The 19,672-nt window shown below is 45.4% G+C and overlaps 1 long non-coding RNA gene across 1 annotated transcript; it reads right to left on the minus strand.

Annotated features, from left to right (window-relative positions):
• Positions 1-2,089: 2,089 nt before the first annotated feature.
• On the minus strand, positions 2,090-4,825 carry LOC106613491 (uncharacterized). The gene is made up of 3 exons (XR_001330491.2): positions 3,688-4,825; positions 3,233-3,321; positions 2,090-3,128 (listed from the first exon to the last, which is right to left on the minus strand). It is a non-coding gene; the product is annotated as an uncharacterized lncRNA (long non-coding RNA).
• Between the last annotated feature and the right edge of the window lie 14,847 nt (positions 4,826-19,672).

A 19,672-nucleotide genomic window follows, 5' to 3' on the forward strand; every position in this document is an offset into this window, starting at 1 on the left:
AACAAAACGGCAATAGTCAAAAATAGTGATAATCAAACAGGAATATTTTGTGATTCAAAGCTTACTATGATACTGTAATTAAAGGATGGAAGTTATTTGGGTAGTTGCTAGAGAGGGGGAGAGAGAGAGGGAGAACCCACAGAGACCCCTCAGAGATCAGACGGATCCTCTACATGTCCCTGAGCATGTTCTACTGAGGCAATATCGACTACCACGACACTCTATCATGTACTTGGCTGACCTTCTAAATGAAAACTTAAAAAGTAAGACCATGAGATCATGACCTTTTCCAATCATCCTAGAAATCATGATAGCCCTGAGATTCCTAGCATCGGGATCCTTTCAAGCCTTGCTTGCAGGGACAGTGGGAGTTAGAAAGTCATCTGTGAGTCAGGTGGTTAGGGCAGGTAGGATGCACTGTGTCATCATGTGCAACAAGTTATCAAGTTCCCATCAACTGTAGCTGAACAAATAAGCACCAAACAAGCGTTTTTTGAGGTGGCTAAATTCCCCAATGTCCTTGGTGCAGTGGATGGGACCCATGTGGCAATAAAGGTCAGTGACGATGACAAGCTTCTGTCAAAACATGTCTACATAAGTAGTTTGCACTCCATCAAAATGTATTATTTCAGCAGGCCTTATAAGTAGCTGATGTAGTCTTACCATTTCTCCTGATAGGGTCCACGTGATGAGGAGGAAATTTATGTTAATCGAAAGAACTTCCACTCTATCAATGTGCAACTAGTCTGCAATGCCACACTAGCCTTCACAAATGTTTTTGACAAAAGGTCCAGGAGCACACATGACTCCTTCATTGTATCAAATTCAGCCCTGGGAGTTTGAGGAAGGTCACATTGCAAATGTTTTAATATATATTTTTAAAATTTAACCAGGCATGTCAGATAAGAACAAATTCATATTTACAATGACGGCCTACACCAGGCAAATCCAGATGATGCTGGGCCAATTGTCCCTTTGGGACACCCAATCACAGCCAGTTATGATACAGCCTGGAATCAAACCAGGGTGTCTGTAGTAATGCCTCCAGCACTGAGCTGCAGTGCCTTAGACCGCTGCGCCACTCGGGAGCCCCCAAATGGCTGGCTATTAGGTGAAGAAATCTTGAAATCACTAACCCTTTCCTTCCTTTACCTGTTACGTGTGTAATTGTTTTGTAGTCCACAGCATACTTAAAACAGTGTTGCTTCTTATGATATCAATTTACTACTTTGTATGTTTGGGGTTTCAAGTGATCAATCAATCAATCAAATGTATTTATAAAGCCCTTCTTACATCAGCTGATGTCACAAAGTGCTGTACAGAAACCCAGCCTAAAACCCCAAACAGCAAGCAATGCGGGTGTAGAAGCACAGTGGCTAGGAAAAACTTCCTAGAAAGGCCGGAACCTAGGAAGAAACCTAGAGAGGAACCAGGCTATGGGGGTGGCCAGTCCTCTTCTGGATGTGCCGGGTGGAGATTATAACAGAACATGGCCAATATGTTCAAATGTTCATAGATGACCATCAGGGTAAAATAATATTAATCACAGTGGTTGCATGGGATACAACAGGTCAGCACCTCAGGAGTAAATGTCAGTTGGCTTTTCATAGCCGATCATTCAGGGTATCTCTACCACTCTTGCTGTCTCTAGAGAGTTGAAAACAGCAGGTCTGGGACAAGGTAGCACATCTGGCGAATAGATCAGTGTTCCATAGCCGCAGGCAGAACAGTTGAAACTGCAGCAGCAGCACGACCAGGTGGACTGGGGACAGCAAGGAGTCATCAGGCCAGGTGGTCCTGAGGCATGGTCCTAGGGCTCAGGTCCTCCGAGAGAAAGAAAGAATGAAAGAAAAAGAGAGAGAAAAAGACAGAGAGAGAATTAGAGAGAGCATACTTAAATTCACACAGGACATCAGATAAGACAGGAGAAATACTCCAGAAATAACAGACTGACCCTAGCCCCCCGACACAAACTATTGCAGCATAAATACTGGAGGCTGAGACAGGAGGGGTCGGGAGACACTGTGGCCCTGTCCGACGATACCCCCGAACAGGGCCAAACAGGCAGGATATAACCCCACCCACTTTGCCAAAGCACAGCCCCCACACCACTAGAGGGATACCTTCAACTACCAACTTACTATCCTGAGACAAGGCCAGGTATAGCCCACGAAGATCTCCCCCACGGCACGAACCCAAGGGGGGGGCGCCAACCTGGACAGGAAGATAGTGGCTATGGACAAAAAACGTGGCTCATGACACCAATCCTACACACTAACAACGATGCAGAAGAGATCTACAACCAACTCAGATGAAAATGAGGAGATTAGTAGAGAGATCTTCCCTGTGGCTCAGTTGGTAGAGCATGGTGTTTGCAATGCCAGCATGGTGTGTGCAACGCCAGGGTTGTGGGTACAAAAAAAATAAAAAGTACAAAAAAAATAAAAATAAAAATCCATGAAATGTATGAAATGTATGCATTCAGTACTGTAAGTCGCTCTGGATAAGAGTGTGTGCTAAATTACTAAAATGTAAATGTAAATCTATCGGATTCCTAAAATCCAGATACAGATGCATTGACTGCTCTGGGGGTGTTATTTCATACAGACCAGAAAAAACATGCAAGATCATAACCTCAGCATGTATTGAGCACTACATCTGCATACAAAACAGGATGCCACATCCCAATACACCTGACATTCCAACAGCTGTACCTGATCAGGATGATGCCGCTGACCACAATGCCACTGGTATATGCAGTGATGGCCTACAAACAAGAAATTACCTCATAAGGAGGTGATTCACATGACAAAAAGGTTTGTATGATATCGAAACAGAGTTATTTTAGGATATTAATCTTCAAGTCTTCTTCGCTTCTCCATGGCAAACTTCTTCTCCAGGGCTAGCTTCTCCTTCTCCAGGGCTAATCTCTCGCCTTCCACCTTTAGCAGCTCCTCCTGCACCCTACGCAGGGCTGTGACCTACCCCAGGAGCATCCTCTGGACAGCCACCATCTCCTCCACACCACCAAGCCTTCTTGCCCGGGGTGGTACTGGCTTGTACATTAAGGTGTCATGATGGATAAGGATCCAAGACAGGCGCATCTCTTCTGTGTCTTCAAGTGATATCTGTTGAGAAAATACATTGAATCTGTTATGGAAATTATATGTGTTGTAGTCCTATTATAGAAGAATAATAAACTTGTGAAATTAGAAATCAAACAAACACCTACCTCTGCTTGTTCTTCTGTCATATGATCATGATGATCCATGGCTCCCACATCTGGGCACAGGGGCATATGGATGAGGTCCAGTGTTATTTCTGGAAGGTCAGACACATCATGTCAGCATGACAACAACGTTTCAAGAACTGTAGACTTGATATGATGAGAGAAGTAACAAGTGTAACGTTAGCTGCATGACTGGATACCTTTGTAACCATGAACGTTTTCTTGCGCCACAGACACAGTTAGCTACCGGACATTTAAATACAGCAAGAAAACAAATGAAAGTGCATTATCTGGCTAGCTAGTAATTGACAATATATTACAATATTCTAGAAGTGTTAAATAGCTAGAGTTAACTTGTCAATTTGCAAAGAAGAACTTGGCTAACTTAGCTAACGTTGACGCCGTTAGCTATGTTGGCTAATTAGCTAATGTTGTTACGCGCTAGCTAGCTAACTTACTGGTCGCGCAGTCTGAGTCCACAGTCCCTCTACCGCGTTCTCTCCTATCAAACCCTTCTCCTACAGCTGGTCCACATGAATGGTCGATACCCCCCCTCCAGTCTTCTTTAACTCTCTGCTTCTCTCAGGTCCTTTCTTCTTAGCAGCTGACTTGATGTCGGAACACTTATTTTTTTATGGTGTCACTGTCCCTTCAAAGACAGACTTGGCCATTCTCGCCCATCCTCCCCAATAGCAACCTTTTCCTGGCTGCTATTTCCTCCACCATCACTTCAAGCTGTTGGCTGCTGAAGTTTTTATTGCGCTTTACTTATTTATCCATTTTGTTTTTGATATAGCTAGTCTGATGGCTAAGATGTGTGAAAAAAGTTTTTTATGTGTGTATAAAGGGTTCGCGAACCAACAAAAAATGTTTTATTCTCGAGACATAAAGCAGACAAATAAATGTAATAAAATGGAAATATCGATACTTTATTATAGTGGCCCAAATCCTATCATCCCTGTCACACAGGCTCATTTATTGGTTTCAAGCACATCACTAATGTCAATGCCACATAAGAAGATATTTACGAAGTTCTTAAGAAAGATATTTACGAAGTTCCTAAGACAACTATGAATTCCTAAGAACATTTTGAGGAATTGCACTTAAGAACTATCTTATGAACTTATTTTTTTTTCCTTAAGAAGCTTCTTACGTTTTTACGGAAGTGGTGTTGATTAAAAGTTACAGTTGTTGGATATCCTCATTCTGGCTGGATTCCAATAGGAATTACACATCACTTTGATAAAGTGGCTTGCTGTGGCCTCTAAACCAGGAGTTTCAGACCACTGTGTTAGGGTGTAACTAGGACTTCAAATAAATGCCTTACAGTGCTTTCAAAAAGTATTCACACCCCTTGACTTTTTCCACATTTTGTTGTGTTACAGACTGAATTTAAAAGAAATTACATTTAGATTTTTTTTTGTCACTGGCCTACCACATAATGTCAAATTGGAAATATATTTTCTGAGATTTTTACAAATTTGTCACGTCTGATTTGGACTGGCGTAGAGGCGGAATCAGATGCAGGAGACAGAGGTGCTGAACAGACAGACAAAATTAAAAGACACAGAAACAACAATCGGTGGCAGCTAATAGGCCGGCGACGACGACCGCCGAGCGCCGCCCGACCGAGGAGGGGCGCCACTTTCGTTGGATCCTGTGACAGTACCCCTCCCGCCGTGCGCCGACGCCGGACACATGAAACGAGGGGTTAATGCGGTAATACGAAGGAAGTTGTAACCTGTAACACACCTCGTTTATCCTCCTCAGGACTTTAAACGGCCCCACAAACCGCGGACCCAGCTTCCGGCAGGGCAGGCGGAGAGGCAGGTTCCGGGTCGAGAGCCAGACTCTATCCCCCGGGTTAAACGCGGGGGCGTCACTGCGGTGGCGGTCAGCGCTCTCCTTGTGTCGTTCGCTCGCCCTCCTTAAACATTCCTGGACCGCGTTCCAGGTCTCCTGAGAGCGCTTGACCCATGTCTGGCTCTATTGAGCCTCTGTCTGGCTCTATTGCCATGGCACCAGGACCGGCTGATACCCCAGCACCACCTGGAAGGGTGACAGGTTAGTGGAGGAGTGGCGCTGAGAGTTCTGGGCCATCTCGGCCCATGGCACGAACTGCGCCCACTCCCCTGGCCGGTCCTGGCAATACGACCGCAGGAACCTGCCCACATCCTGGTTAATGCGCTCTACCTGCCCATTACTCTCGGGTGGAACCCCGAGGTCAGGCTGACCGAGACCCCCAGCCTCTCCATAAACGATTTCCATACCCTGGACGTAAACTGGGGACCCCGATCAGATATGATGTCCTCGGGCACCCCATAGTGCCGGAAGACGTGGGTGAACAGGGCCTCCGCGGTCTGCAGGGCCGTAGGAAGACTGGGCAAAGGGAGCAGACGGCAGGACTTAGAGAACCTGTCCACAACGACCAGGATCGCCGTGTTCCCCTGAGACGGCGGGAGATCCGTAAGGAAATCCACCGAGAGGTGAGTCCAGGGCCGCTGTGGAACGGGGAGGGGATGTAATTTCCCTCGAGGTAGGTGCCTAGGAGCCTTACACTGAGCGCACACTGAACAGGAAGAGACATAACGCCGAACATCCTCAGCCAAGGTGGGCCACCAGTACCTTCCCTTCAGGCCCCGCACTGTCCGTTCCACCCCAGGATGACCCGAGGAGGGTAGAGTATGGGACCATCGGATCAGGCGATCGAGAACACCAAGCAGAACGTATTTCAGGCCCACGGGACACTGCAGTGGAGTGGGTTCTGACCGACCCGCCCGCTCGATGTCCGCATCCACCTCCCATACCACCGGTGCCACCAGACAGGAGGCGGGAAGTATGGGAGTAGGATCGATGGTCCGCTCCTCGGTGTCGTAGAGACGCGACAGTGCGTCAGCCTTCCGGTTCCGGGAACCTGGAATGTACGAGAGAGTAAAGTTAAACCTCGTAAAAAACATGGCCCACCTTGCCTGACGGGGATTAAGCCTCCTCGCTGCCCGAATAAACTCCAGGTTACGGTGGTCGGTCCAGATGAGAAAAGGGTGACGTGCCCCCTCAAGCCAATGTCTCCACACCGTCAAAGCCCTGACCACGGCTAACAGCTCCCGGTCCCCCACATCATAGTTGCGCTCCGCCGGGCTCAGCTTCTTAGAAAAAAACGCACATGGGCGGAGCTTCGGAGGAATGCCCGAGCGCTGCGATAGCACAGCTCCTACCCCAGCCTCGGACGCGTCCACCTCCACTATGAATGGCAAAGAGGGGTCCGGATGCGCCAGGACAGGTGCATTGGTAAACAGAACCTTCAGACGATGGAAGGCTCTGTCCGCCTCTGCTGACCATCGTAGCCGCACCGGCCCCCCCTTCATCAGTGAGGTAATGGGAGCTGCCACCTGGCCAAAACCCCGGATAAACCTCCGATAATAATTAGCGAACCCCAAGAACCGCTGCACCTCCTTCACAGTGGCTGGAGTTGGCCAATTACGCACAGCCGTCACGCGGTCACACTCCACCTCCACCCCCGAGGTGGAAATGCGATATCCTAGAAATGAGACGGCTCTTTTGAAGAACTCACATTTCTCAGCCTTGACGTATAGGTTATGCTCCAGCAGCCACCCAAGCACTTTACACACCAGGGACACATGCTCGGCGCATGTGGCGGAGCAGATCAGGATGTCATCGATGTACACCACCACACCCTGCCCGAGCATGTCCCTAAGGACCTCGTCCACAAAGGATTGGAAGACAGCGGGAGCATTCTTTAACCCATACGGCATGACGAGGTACTCATAATGGCCCGATGTGGTACTAAATGCGGTTTTCCACTCGTCTCCATCTCGGATACGCACCAAGTTATACGCACTCCTGAGATCCAATTTCGTGAAGAAGCGCACCCCGTGAAATGACTCCACTGCCGTAGCAATGAGAGGTAGCGGGTAACTGAAACCCACTGTGATAGCATTTAGACCTCTATAGTCAATGCATGGGCGCAGACCTCCCTCCTTCTTCTTCACAAAAAAGAAGCTCGAGGAGACGGGGGATTTAGAGGGCCGAATGTATCCCTGTCTCAAGGACTCAGCGACGTATGTATCCATAGCCACTGTCTCCTCCTGAGACAGAGGATACACGTGACTCCTAGGAAGAACCGCTTCAGCCTGGAGGTTTATCGCACAATCCCCTCGTCGATGGGGTGGTAATAGAGTCTCCTTCGTCTTACTGAAAGCGATAGCCAAATCGGCATACTCTGAGGGAATGTGCACGGTGGAGACTTGGTCTGGACTCTCCACCGTAGTCGCACCGATGGAAACTCCTATGCACCTACCTGAGCACTCCCTCGACCACCCCGTTAGAGCTCTCTGCCCCCACGAAATCTGGGGGTTGTGTGTGGCTAGCCAGGGGATTCCCAGTACCACTGGAAACGCTGGGGAGTCAATGATGAACAGGCTGATACGCTCCACATGACCCCCCCACGTCTGCATAACCAGTGGCACGGTGACCTCCCCTACTTGGCCTGACCCTAGCGGTCGACTATCTAGGGCGTGCACGGGGAAGGGGTGGTCCAGCTGAACCCGGGGAATCCCTAACCTCTTAGTTAACCCATGGTCCATAAAACTCCCAGCTGCACCTGAATCGACTAGCGCCTTATACTGGAAGTGAGGGGAAAAATTAGGAAAACAAACGGAGGTGTACAAGTGGTCGACAGGGGGCTCTGGGTGTGGCTGGTGCGGACTCACCTGGGGGGTCGAAGCAGTGCTCTGCCTGCCCTCCGAACTCCCGGAGGGACCTCTCCAGCACCGGTCCACAGTGTGTCCTCTGCAACCACATCGGGTGCAGGAGAGACCCCAGCTCCGGTACGCCACGATGCAGCCCCCCCTATCTCCATGGGCTGTGGAGCGGGAGGACTGGGAGGCGGAACGAACAGGCCCCGACTGGAACGTCCCCGGGCAGCCAGCAGGTTGTCCAATCTAATGGACAAATCCACCAGTTGGTCCAGAGTGGAGGTGTTGTCCCTACATGCCAGCTCCCGGCGGACGTCCTCGCGAAGGCTGCACCTATAGTGGTCTATCAGGGCCCGCTCGTTCCACCCCGATCCAGCGGCGAGAGTCCGGACTTCCAACGCGAAATCCTGAGCGGTCCTCGTCTCATGTCTCAAATGGAATAGTAGCTCACCCGCCGCCCTGCCCTCTGGGGGATGATCGAAAACCGCCCGGAAGCGGCGGGTGAACTCAGGGTAGTCACCCCGAGCCGAGTCTGGACCATCCCAGACCGCATTGGCCCATTCCAGGGCTCGACCCGTGAGACACGAGACGAGGACGCTCACCCTCTCTTCGTCGGAGGGAGGGGGGCGGACGGTCGCCAGGTACAGTTCCAGTTGGAGGAGGAACCCCTTGCACCCTGCGGCCGTCCCATCGAACTCCCTGGGAGGTGAAATCCGGATCCCGCTGGCACCCGCTTCAGTGGATGTGGGTAGGGGCGCAGGGTGAGGGACCGGAGCTGGTCCGGCTGGGGAGGCACCTCTCTCCCATCTCTCCAACCGGGCCAACACCTGATCCATGGCCGAGCCTAGGCGGTGGAGGAGGCCGGCATGTTGGGAGACCTACTCAGCCATGGATGGCGCTTCTGCTCCTGCTGACTCCATAAGTGTTCGGTGCGGGATTCTGTCACGTCTGATTTGGACTGGCGTAGAGGCGGAATCAGATGCAGGAGACAGAGGTGCTGAACAGACAGACAAAACTAAAAGACACAGAAACAACGATCGGTGGCAGCTAATAGGCCGGCGACGACGACCGCCGAGCGCCGCCCGATCGTTGGATCCTGTGACACAAATTAAATAAAAATGAAAAGCTTAAATGTCTTGAGTCAATAAGTATTCAACCCTGTTGTTATGGAAAGCCTAAATAAGTTCAGGAGTAAATATTTGCTTAACAAGTCACAAAACAAGTTGCATGTACTCTGTGTGCAATAATACTGTTTAACATTAGTTTTGAATGACTACATCATCTCTGTACCGAACAAATATAATTAACTGTAAGGTCTCTCAGTCGAGCAGTGAATTTCAAACACAGATTTAACCACAAAGACGAGGGAGGAATTCCAATGTCTCGCAAAGAAGGGCACCTATTGGTAGATTGGTAAAAAAAAAACAAGCAGGCATTGAATATCTCTTGGAGCATGGTGAAGTTATTACTTTGGATGATGTATCAATACACCCAGTCGCTACAAAGATACAGGCGACCTTCCTAACTCGGTTGCTGGAGGGGAAGGAAACCACTCAGGGATTTTACCATGAGGCCAATGGTGACTTTGAAACACTTACAGAGTTCGAAGGCTGTGAGAAGAAGAAAACTGAGGATGGATCAACAACGTTTTAGTTACTCCACAACACTAACCTATTTGACAGAGTGAAAAGAAGGAAGCATGTACAGAATAAGAATATTCCAAAACATGCATCCTGTTTGCAAAAAATCTAATCAAATCAAATTTATTTATATAGCCCTTCGTACATCAGCTGATATCTCAAAGTGCTGTACAGAAACCCAGCCTAAAACCCCAAACAGCAAGCAATGCATGTGAAAGAAGCACGGTGGCTAGGAAAAACTCCCTAGGAAAAACTCCCTAGAAAGGCCAAAAACCTAGGAAGAAACCTAGAGAGGAACCAGGCTATGAGGGGTGGCCAGTCCTCTTCTGGCTGTGCCGGGTGGATATTATAACAGGCACTAAAGTAATACTGCAGAAATGTAGCAAAGCAACACACTTTTACAATGTGGCAAGTAAATGTGTTATGCTTGTGGCAATCCCAATACAACACATTACTGAGTACCACTCTCCATATTTTTTCAAGCATAGTGGTGGCTGTGTCATGTTATGGATATGCTTGTACTCGTTAAGGACTGCAAAGTTTTTCGGGATAAAAATGTAAGGAGCAAAGCACAGGCAAAATCCTAAAGGAAAACTTGGTTCAGTCTGATTTCCACCATTTACATTTACGTCATTTAGCAGATGCTCTTATCCAGAGCGACTTACAAATTGGTGCATTCACCTTATGATATCCAGTGGAACAACCACTTTACAATAGTACATCTATATCTTTTTGGGGGGGGAGGGTAGGGGGGGAGGGTTAGAAGGATTACTTAATCCTATCCACCAGACACCGGAAGATGAATTCACCTTTCAGCAGGACCTAAAAAAACAAGGCCAAATCTACACTGGAGTTGATTATTAAGAAGACATTGAATGTTCCTAAGTGGCCAAGTTACAGTTTTGAATTAAATCTGCTTGAAAATCTATGGCAAGAACTGAAAATTATTGTCTAGCAATGATCAACAACCAATTTGACAGAGATTGAAGAATTTTCCAAAGAATAATCGGCAAATGTTGCAAAATCCAGGTGTGGAAAGCTCTTAGAGACCCAGAAAGACTCACAGCTGTAATTGCTGCCAAACATGTATCTAACATGTATTGACTCACGAGTTTGAATACTTATCTAATCAAGAGGTGTGTTTTTTCAACAAAAATCGTTTTTTTACAAACATCAGAATTTTTCTTCCACATCACATCACATCATCAGAGTATTTTGTGTGGATTGGTGACAAGAAATGACAACTAAATCAATTAATCCAACTTTGCAACACAATAGATTTGGAAATAGTAATGGGGTGTGAATACTTTCTGGTCAGAAAGAGAATACATTTAATGATGCAATCTTCACTTTGGACACACTTGGTGAAGGCTACAGTATTGAAATTATAGAGTAGAACAACCATGTCTCCGTCGCTAACAAATACAGTCATGGATGGTAACTCCTATTTAATTGAAAGACAAGGCACACTGGGAAATATGCAAATAAGGTAGAATACATTCTCAAGTTGAATTACATGTTCAATCAATCTAAAATGAAAAGTTGAGTGAACATACAATTCAACTTGAGAATGTATCTTGGTTCAGCTTCATGCCCAAATGTTGAGCAAACTCGCAGTCCCATTGCAGCAGGTTGCCTTACAATTGTACGTTGAATCAACATCCTTTTTGTTATTGTTGTTGTGAGAGATACTAAGGCTTCAGTGACCAGAATACACACAGTCACTTCTGATTCCTAGTAACGTAAGCTTATCCAGGAATGGTGTCGCTTTTCACATTGACGTCATATTGTTGTCCACTAGGGTTGAGGAGTAACTTATTTCATGTAATCAGTTACATGTAATCTGATTACAAAACAACTGTAACTGTAATCAGTTACATTACCAGCAAAAATATTGTAATCAGATTACAGATACTTTTGAAAAACTAGATCATTACTTCTTGGAATACATTTAAATTTAGAAAGGATGTTTGTTTGTGAAATAATACATTATGACACTTTTATGTTTTCTCAAATACATTTTATTCAGCATTGAAAATAGGTGCAAGTTTAAGTTTGTTCCTACTGAGTGAGTCTGACCACAAGTCAGAGACCGCTATTGCTTTGGCCCAGGCATGCTGAGATAAAATGATGATTAAAAGCATCATTCATCCCATTCTTTTCAGTTATGATGCCATATTTAGAAGGATCACCAGCAGAGTCTGAGATAGAGCTTAAAAAGTAGCTTGATTTAGCTTTCTTAATTGAGATAGTAAATCTGTTTCTCAATTGTCTGAAAGATTGCCTGTCCACAACAGAGTCAGTTTTCCTTACTTTGGCCCAGGCCTGAGCAAGGAATGAGCTCAGATAGCTGAAGCTCAGATAGCTAAATAGCCCTGAAGAAAACCAAAGGTTTGATATATCTTTGCCTTTGAATTGTTTAAAAGTGTCTTGTTTATCTGCCAGAGGAATAAATAATGGAGAACACATTTTCTAGAGCCAAGTCAGAGTCAGGAATACAGGAGATGGTGGCTAAATCATAGCAGAACATGTCATGTAAAAACCCTTGAGGAGAAAACATTTTAAAATGTATCTTCTTAATTAAACGAGGATTCGTATTTTGCTGTTTGGTATCTATAATACATGCTATGGGACAATGATCACTGAGATCGTATGCAAATACTCCACTAGACAAATATTTTTGGGGATTACTAGTAAGAATAAAATCAATCAACGAGGATTTCTACTAAAGTTTTTTTTCTTCACATTTAGCCGTATGGGTTTTGAGATCAACTGAGAGATTAAAATCAATGCACATAGTCTTAAATTGATCTGAGGGAATAGCCAATCCAGATTCAAATCGACATAAAATGATGAATTCCGAGGACAGAAAAGCTGTTAAACACTCGGATATAGCACCAATAGCATCCGCCATGGCAGAAGGTGTGCAGTAAATCCCAGCAATGTGTATTCTGGTTTATGGATACATCTACAACCAGGAGCTCAGATTTCTTGGGAAAAAAAATATTTCAAGATTGGGATGCCATGAAATTTGATTTTACATACAGTACCAGTCAAAAGTTAATGGGTTTTTCTTCATTTTTTACTATTTTCTACATTGTAGAATAATAGTGAAGACATCAAAACTATGAAATAACACATATGGAATCATGCAGTAACCAAATAAGTGTTAAACAAATCAAAATATATTTTATATTTGAGATTCTTCAAAGTAGCCACCCTTTGCCTTTATTACAGCTTTGCACACTCTTGGCATTCTCTCAACCAGCTTCATGAGGTAGTCACCTGGAATGCATTTCAACTAACAGGTATGCCTTGTTAAAAGTTAATTTGTGTAATGTATTTCCTTCTTAATGCATTGGAGCCAATCAATTGTGACAAGGTAAGGGTGGTATACAGAAGATAGCCCTATTTGGTAAAAGACCAAGTCCATATTATGGCAAGAACAGCTCAAATAAGGAAAGAGAAATGACAGTCCATCATTACTTTAAGACATGAAGGCCAGTCAATCCAGAAAATTTCAAGAACTTTGAACGTTTCTTCAAGTGCAGTCGCAAAAACCATCAAGCGCTGTGATGAAACTGGCTCTCATGAGGACCGCTACTGGAAGGAAGACCCAGAGTCACCTCTGCTGCACAGGATAAAATCATTAGAGTTGCCAGCCTTAGAAATTGCACCCCAAATAAATGCTTTAAAGAGTTCATGTAACAGACATATCTCAACATCAACTGTTCAGAGGAGGCTACGTGAATCAGACCTTCATGGTCGAATTGCTGCAAAGAAACCACTACGAAAGGACACCAATAATAATAAGAGACTTGTTGGGCGAAGAAACATGAGCAATGGACATTAGACCGGTGGAAATCTGTCCTTTGGTCTGATGAGTCCAAATTTGAGATTTTTGGTTTCAACCGCTGTGTCTTTGTGAGACGCAGAGTAGGTGAACGGGTGATCTCTGCATGTGTGTTTCCCACCATGAAGCATGGAGGAGGAGGTGTGATGGTGTGGGGGTGCTTTGTTGGTGACACTGTCAGTGATTTATTTAGAATTCAAGGCACACTTAACCAGCATGGCAACCACAGCATTCTGCAGCAATATTCTATCCCTTCTGGTTTGCGCATAGTGGGACTATCATTTGTTTTTCAACAGGACAATGACCCAACACACCTCCAGGCTGTGTAAGGGATTTTTCACCGAGAAGGAGAGTGATAGAGTGCTGTATCAGATGACCTGGCCTCCACAATCACCCGACCTCAACCCAATTGAGATAGTTTGCGTTGTGTTGGACCACAGAGTGAAGGAAAAGCAGCCAACAAGTGATCAGTATATGTGGGATCTCCTTCAAGACTGTTGGAAAAACTGGTTGAGAGAATGCCAAGAGTGTGTAAAGCTGTCATCAAGGTAATGGGTGGCTACTTTGAAGATATATTTTGATTTGTTTAACACTTTTTTGGTTACTACATGATTCCATATGTGTTATTTCATATTTTTTTAATAGTTTTTTACAATGCAAAAAATAGTAAAAATAAAAACCCTTGAATGAGTAGGTGTGTCCAAACTTTTGACTGGTAATATATATGGTCACTCCTCCACCTTTCTGTAATCTGTCAGATTTAAATATTTTATAATCATTCACTTCAATGTCTTTATCAGAGACAGAACCATTTAACCATGTTTCAGAGGCCAGAATGCCAGGACAAGAGTCCTCTACCCAAATTACAGTTGTGTAAATGTTTTTTTTTATCATAGCCCAAGCCCCACACGTGATTTAAAGTCAAATTGGATATTTAGCTCATTCCTATAAGCGCTAACAGGCATAGGGTCATCTGCAGCTATTTGATGAGAAAGTTTAAACTTTGCCAAGGTCCCTGGCCAACCACGTGAGAGCAGAGCAGGCTAAGCATTTGACAGACCTCCCTCAAGTCGCTGGATGCAGGGGCTCGGGCGGGAACTGGGAGAGCAGTGTTGCCAGAGCTCAGTTCACCCGGATGAAACTCCCAGCTGGCGAAGTGCCAAACTCTCAGCATATGAGTGCTGATGATGTGAATGATAGTGTACATGGTGTGGACTGCATCATGTGGTCCACTAACCATTGACAGTGTTTGCCAGACCCTAGGGTAATGGTTAGTGCTGTGTAGAGCTGGGCTAAGTTGAGGTGGGACTGGTCTGGTAGAGCTGTGCTGAGATGGCCCGGATCTAGTTGAGCTGTGCTGTGATGGGCCAGGTCAAGTTGAGCTGTGCTGTGATGGGCCGGATCTGGTAGAACTGTTCTGAGGCAGGCTGGGTCTGAGCTGTGCTGAGGCAGGCCTGATCTGGTAGAGCTGCGCTGAGGCGGGCCTGGTCTGGTAGAGCTGTGCTGAGGTGGGCCTGGTGTGGTATAGCTGTGCTGAGGTGGATCTGGTCTGGTAGCATGGGAGGAAGGTTGTAGGGGAAATTGAAGAGGGTGGTGTGGAGGGCAGTGAGGCCATTGAATGCTCCAAACTCTGCATAGGACCTCTTTGACTGCGTACTGCTTGGGCATAGCTCAGTGTATCTGCATGCAGGTCCTGGGAGAGAAGTGGTGTGGAGAGCAGTGTTTGCTGGCTGTTCTCCAGTCTCTGTTAGGTGTCACCGGATGCCGTTCCAAAGGAGCATCTGATTTGTCTCTGGGAGTTGGTGGCTGGTCTGCTGCTCCTGTGGGGTGAGATGGACTGGCCACCCAGAGCAACATCCTTTAACGTCCTGGCAAAGGTGGAAACTGTACTCTTTGTACAGGTGTACATTGTCATAAAGACAGTCCAGGCTGGAGGTAGGATGGTGGGCCAGGTGTACGTTGGGCCATAGCACACAGTCCCAAAGAGAGGCTGGCATTTACCCTCTGGATGGTGGCAGGGTGGAAATATCTCCTCTGGAGCAAGGACCTTGTGAAGATGCTGGAGGAAACAGGTACAAAAGTATCTTTATCCACAGTAAAACGAGTCCTATATCGACATAACCTGAAAGGCCGCTCAGCAAGGAAGAAGCCACTGCTCCAAAACCGCCATAAAAAAGCCAGACTATGGTTTGCAACTGCACAAGGGGACAAATATCATACTTTTTGGAGAAATGTCCTCTGGTCTGATGAAACAAAAATAGAACTGTTTGGCCATAATGATCGTTATGTCTGGAGGAAAAAGGGGAAGGCTTGCAAGCCAAAGAACACCATCCCAAACGTGAAGCACGTCGGTGGAAGCATCATGTTGTGGGGGTGCTTTGCTGCAGGAGGGACTGGTGCACTTCACAAAATAGATGGCATCATGAGGAAGAAAAATTATGTGGATATATTGAAGCAGCATCTCAAGACATCAGTCAGGAAGTTAAAGCTTGGTCGCAAATGGGTCTTCCAAATGGACAATGACCCCAAGCATACTTCCAAACTTGTGGCAAAATGGCTTAAGAACAACAAAGTCAAGGTATTGGAGTGGCCATCACAAAGCCCTGACCTCAATCCTATAGAAAATTTGTGGGCAGAACTGAAAAAGCGTGTGCGAGCAAGGAAGCCTACAAACCTGACTCAGTTACACCAGCTCTGTCAAGAGGAATGGGACAAAATTCACCCAACTTATTGTGGGATGCTTGTGGAAGGCTACCCGAAATGTTTGACCCAAGTTAAACAATTTAAGGCAATGCTACCAAATACTAATTGAGTGTATGTAAACTTCAGACCCACTATTATTCTGACATTTCACATTCTTAAAATAAAGTGGTTGATCCTAACTGGCCTAAGACAGGGTATTTTTTGTAGGATTAAATGTCAGGAATTGTGAAAAACTGAGTTTAAATGTAGTTGGCTAAGGTGTATGTAAACTTCCGACTTCAACTGTATAATTTCTTACCCTTTAGTGTGTGTACCTTACTGTATGTATAACCCAATGGACATAGAACACAGACTAGATGAGTCTAGCGATGCTTTTCTTAATGCGCTGACCACAGAATTAAAAGGAACACTACTACATCTCTATGGCTCCCCTGACCTTGTGTTCACAGACACGGTTTGTTTTTCTCATTGATCAGAATATTCCCTCTCACTTCCTCTGAGCCTATGGTCTGATCTCAAGTTGAGGTTTTTCCAATAAATCTATCCCTGCATCGCACACCAGACAATATGGAGGAGACTCCTCTGGGCGTTAGAAAGAGAACGTAGTGCACAATATAGGGGATAGCGTGCCATTTGGGATGCGCCCATTATGTAACAGAGTCATTTGAACTTAACCTATGTGTGGGCGCTAACACAAAGAACCACATCTACCTATTTAATCTACCTACCCTTACATAATATATCAAGTCTTTGTTATAACCACATTCCTGTACATACATCACAGAATGGGTTTCATAACCCTACATTGTTTTCATCAGAAAATGGGTTTCGTAAGCCTACAACCATTTCGTGATCCTACATTGTTGAGGTCGGATTGTCCTAGAAAATATCCTGTTCTCCTTCTTCTCTGCCAATCAAAGAAAACATAGCTTTTCCTCCTCCTGAGCCAGCAGCATTCAACAACACTTGATAGAGATAGTTTAGACTTGTGTGGGGGAGCCCTTCCCTAGCTATTTAGCGCTTGGAGGTTATCAAGGTCAACCTTCTGTAGTTGGAATCAGACATAAATCACATGCAGCCACCCTGACGCCCACTTACAGGAGAGAGAGCGAGAGCGTGAGACAGAGAATAGGGGCTATCACAATAGAAGGTTTGCGTTGATTAGCTTTAGTTTTCATGGTTGCAAGACTGAGGAGGCAGCAGTCGGTTTATGCCACGATGGCATGGGGCCAAGGCTTGAGGGTAGGCAGCTCATACATGTGTGCTTACTGACAGACTTCGATGCACAACACATTCAAAGCATACCCTCCTCTCAGTCTATCCCTATCCATTACAGCCCTAGGATTATAGCCCTGTATAGGGTGTTGCCAGCACCAGTAGTGGCCATCATAACAGACCTGAATAACCCATCCCAGATATACAGACCTGAATAGCCCATCCCAGGTATAGAGACCTGAATAGCCCATCCCAGATATACAAACCTGAATAACCCATCCCAGATATACAGACCTGAATAGCCCATTCCAGAGAGTGGAATCGCTCCAACTAACACTGGCCAGGATAACAGATAAACAACACGCAACTGCAATGATAACTTAGTAAGATAGTATGATGTTTGATTTGTACAGTATTATGCAAGCTCTATAACAAGGCACAAGTGGATATTCTGGATCACTTTAGGGCTCTCTTATGTCGTCAAAATTCAACCAGGGAGAGAACTCTAGACAGATATACTGTCTTACTTTAGGCCTCTCTTATGTTGTCATAATACAACCAGGGAGAGAACTATGGATACATAGTGTATACTGTATCTTTCATATCAAAAGCACAAAATAGATTATACAACAAACATAAATTTATTATTTCCATCCCCTTTGATGACTGGTATCGTTCCATCGATCTGTCAGTCAGTGTAACTGGATACAATATTACTATGACCACACACATGATCTAATGACATGCTATTATGAAAATAAGCAGAACTGTTTTTGGGTGTCTCCCAATTCTCTGTCCACTGGTGTATCAGAATGTCTGAGTATTAGAAGTATAGGTGTCATTAGACACCTATCAAATAATGGCATCATAGTAAACTATTTAGCCCAAATAATTATTCTATCATTTTTGATTATGTGAACAGTTTATTTTGTCCTTTTCCACATCAACCTAACAAAACCAAATTGCCCATGCAGTGGCCAGCTACTCTATAACACCTGATTTATCTCCTCTAACACACAACGGGCCTTTGTGGGAGCTTTGTGGTTTAGTACACGCTCTTATCCCGAGTGACTTACAGTAGTGAGTATATACATATTTGTACTTTTTCCCGTACTGGTCCACCGTGGGAATCGAATCCACAACCCTTGCATTGCAACCACCATGCTCTACCAACTGAACCACACGGGACCCCGTGATTAGTAAAATGATAGGCAAAACAAATGAGGGGTGTGAAGGTCAACACACCAGTCTCACTCATTAAACAATAGCACATTCTTGGCTGTGAATGCAACACACCACTCTACATCCTTTTAGCAATCTCACTATACCACTCTAATAAAAATAGTACTTAAAAACGGTGTTGTTATCCAACTTGTAACCCTGGCCTTAACTAACCTGTTGTTGTACTCTTATATCCCCCCTGTGCGTCCCAAATGGCACCCTATTCCCTACATGGTGAACTACTTTTGACCAGAACCCTATGGGCACTATAGGATAAAGGGTGCCATTTTGAATGAACACTCAGTGTGACACATAGAGACCCTGAGGGGAGTTCCACAGAGGCCCTTATCAAAGGTGGCTATGGAAATAACCCATGCAACAGGGAGCGAGAGAGCAGAGAATTAAGTACTTTTCCGCCACCAATAAACTGTGTCCTTTGAGATGGCATCTGTCTAGTCTGGGAAATCCCATACCTAGGGCAACAGTATGTTGGAACATTGTTAATGTGGGAGGCAACCCGTCTGCAGAGGGAAACTAGCATTTTTCCAGAGAGATCCTATTAATTTACTAATTCCTTATTCTATTGATGTCTACAGTCTCTTCACACAGCGGCAACAGACCAGTGACCTGACAACCCTGGGTTACAGCTTTGCTGTGCTATTTCCCCGTCACATGAATTTGCATGCAACACATTGTAATAGCAATGTTGACAACTATAATATAATATACACTGAGTGACCAGTTTATTAGATACACTCATCTAGTACCAGGTCAGACCCCTCTTTGCCTTCAGAACAGCATGACTTATTCAGGGCATGGAAACATTGCTCAATTTGTATCAAGGGACCTAATGTGTGCCAGGAAAACATTCTCCACACCGTTAAACCACCGCCACCAGCCTGTACCGTTGACACCAGGCAGGATGGAGCCATGGACTCATGCTGCTTTCACCAAATCCTGACTCTGGCATCAGCGTGACGCAACAGGAACCAGGATTCGTTGGACCAGGCAATGTTTTTCCACTCCATTGTCCAGTGTTTGTGATCAAATGCCCACTGGAGCAGCTTCTTCTTGTTTTTAGCTGATAGGAGTGGAA

This window comes from Salmo salar, chromosome ssa01, assembly GCF_905237065.1.
Source record: "Salmo salar chromosome ssa01, Ssal_v3.1, whole genome shotgun sequence".
Classification (NCBI taxonomy): Eukaryota; Metazoa; Chordata; class Actinopteri; order Salmoniformes; family Salmonidae; genus Salmo; species Salmo salar.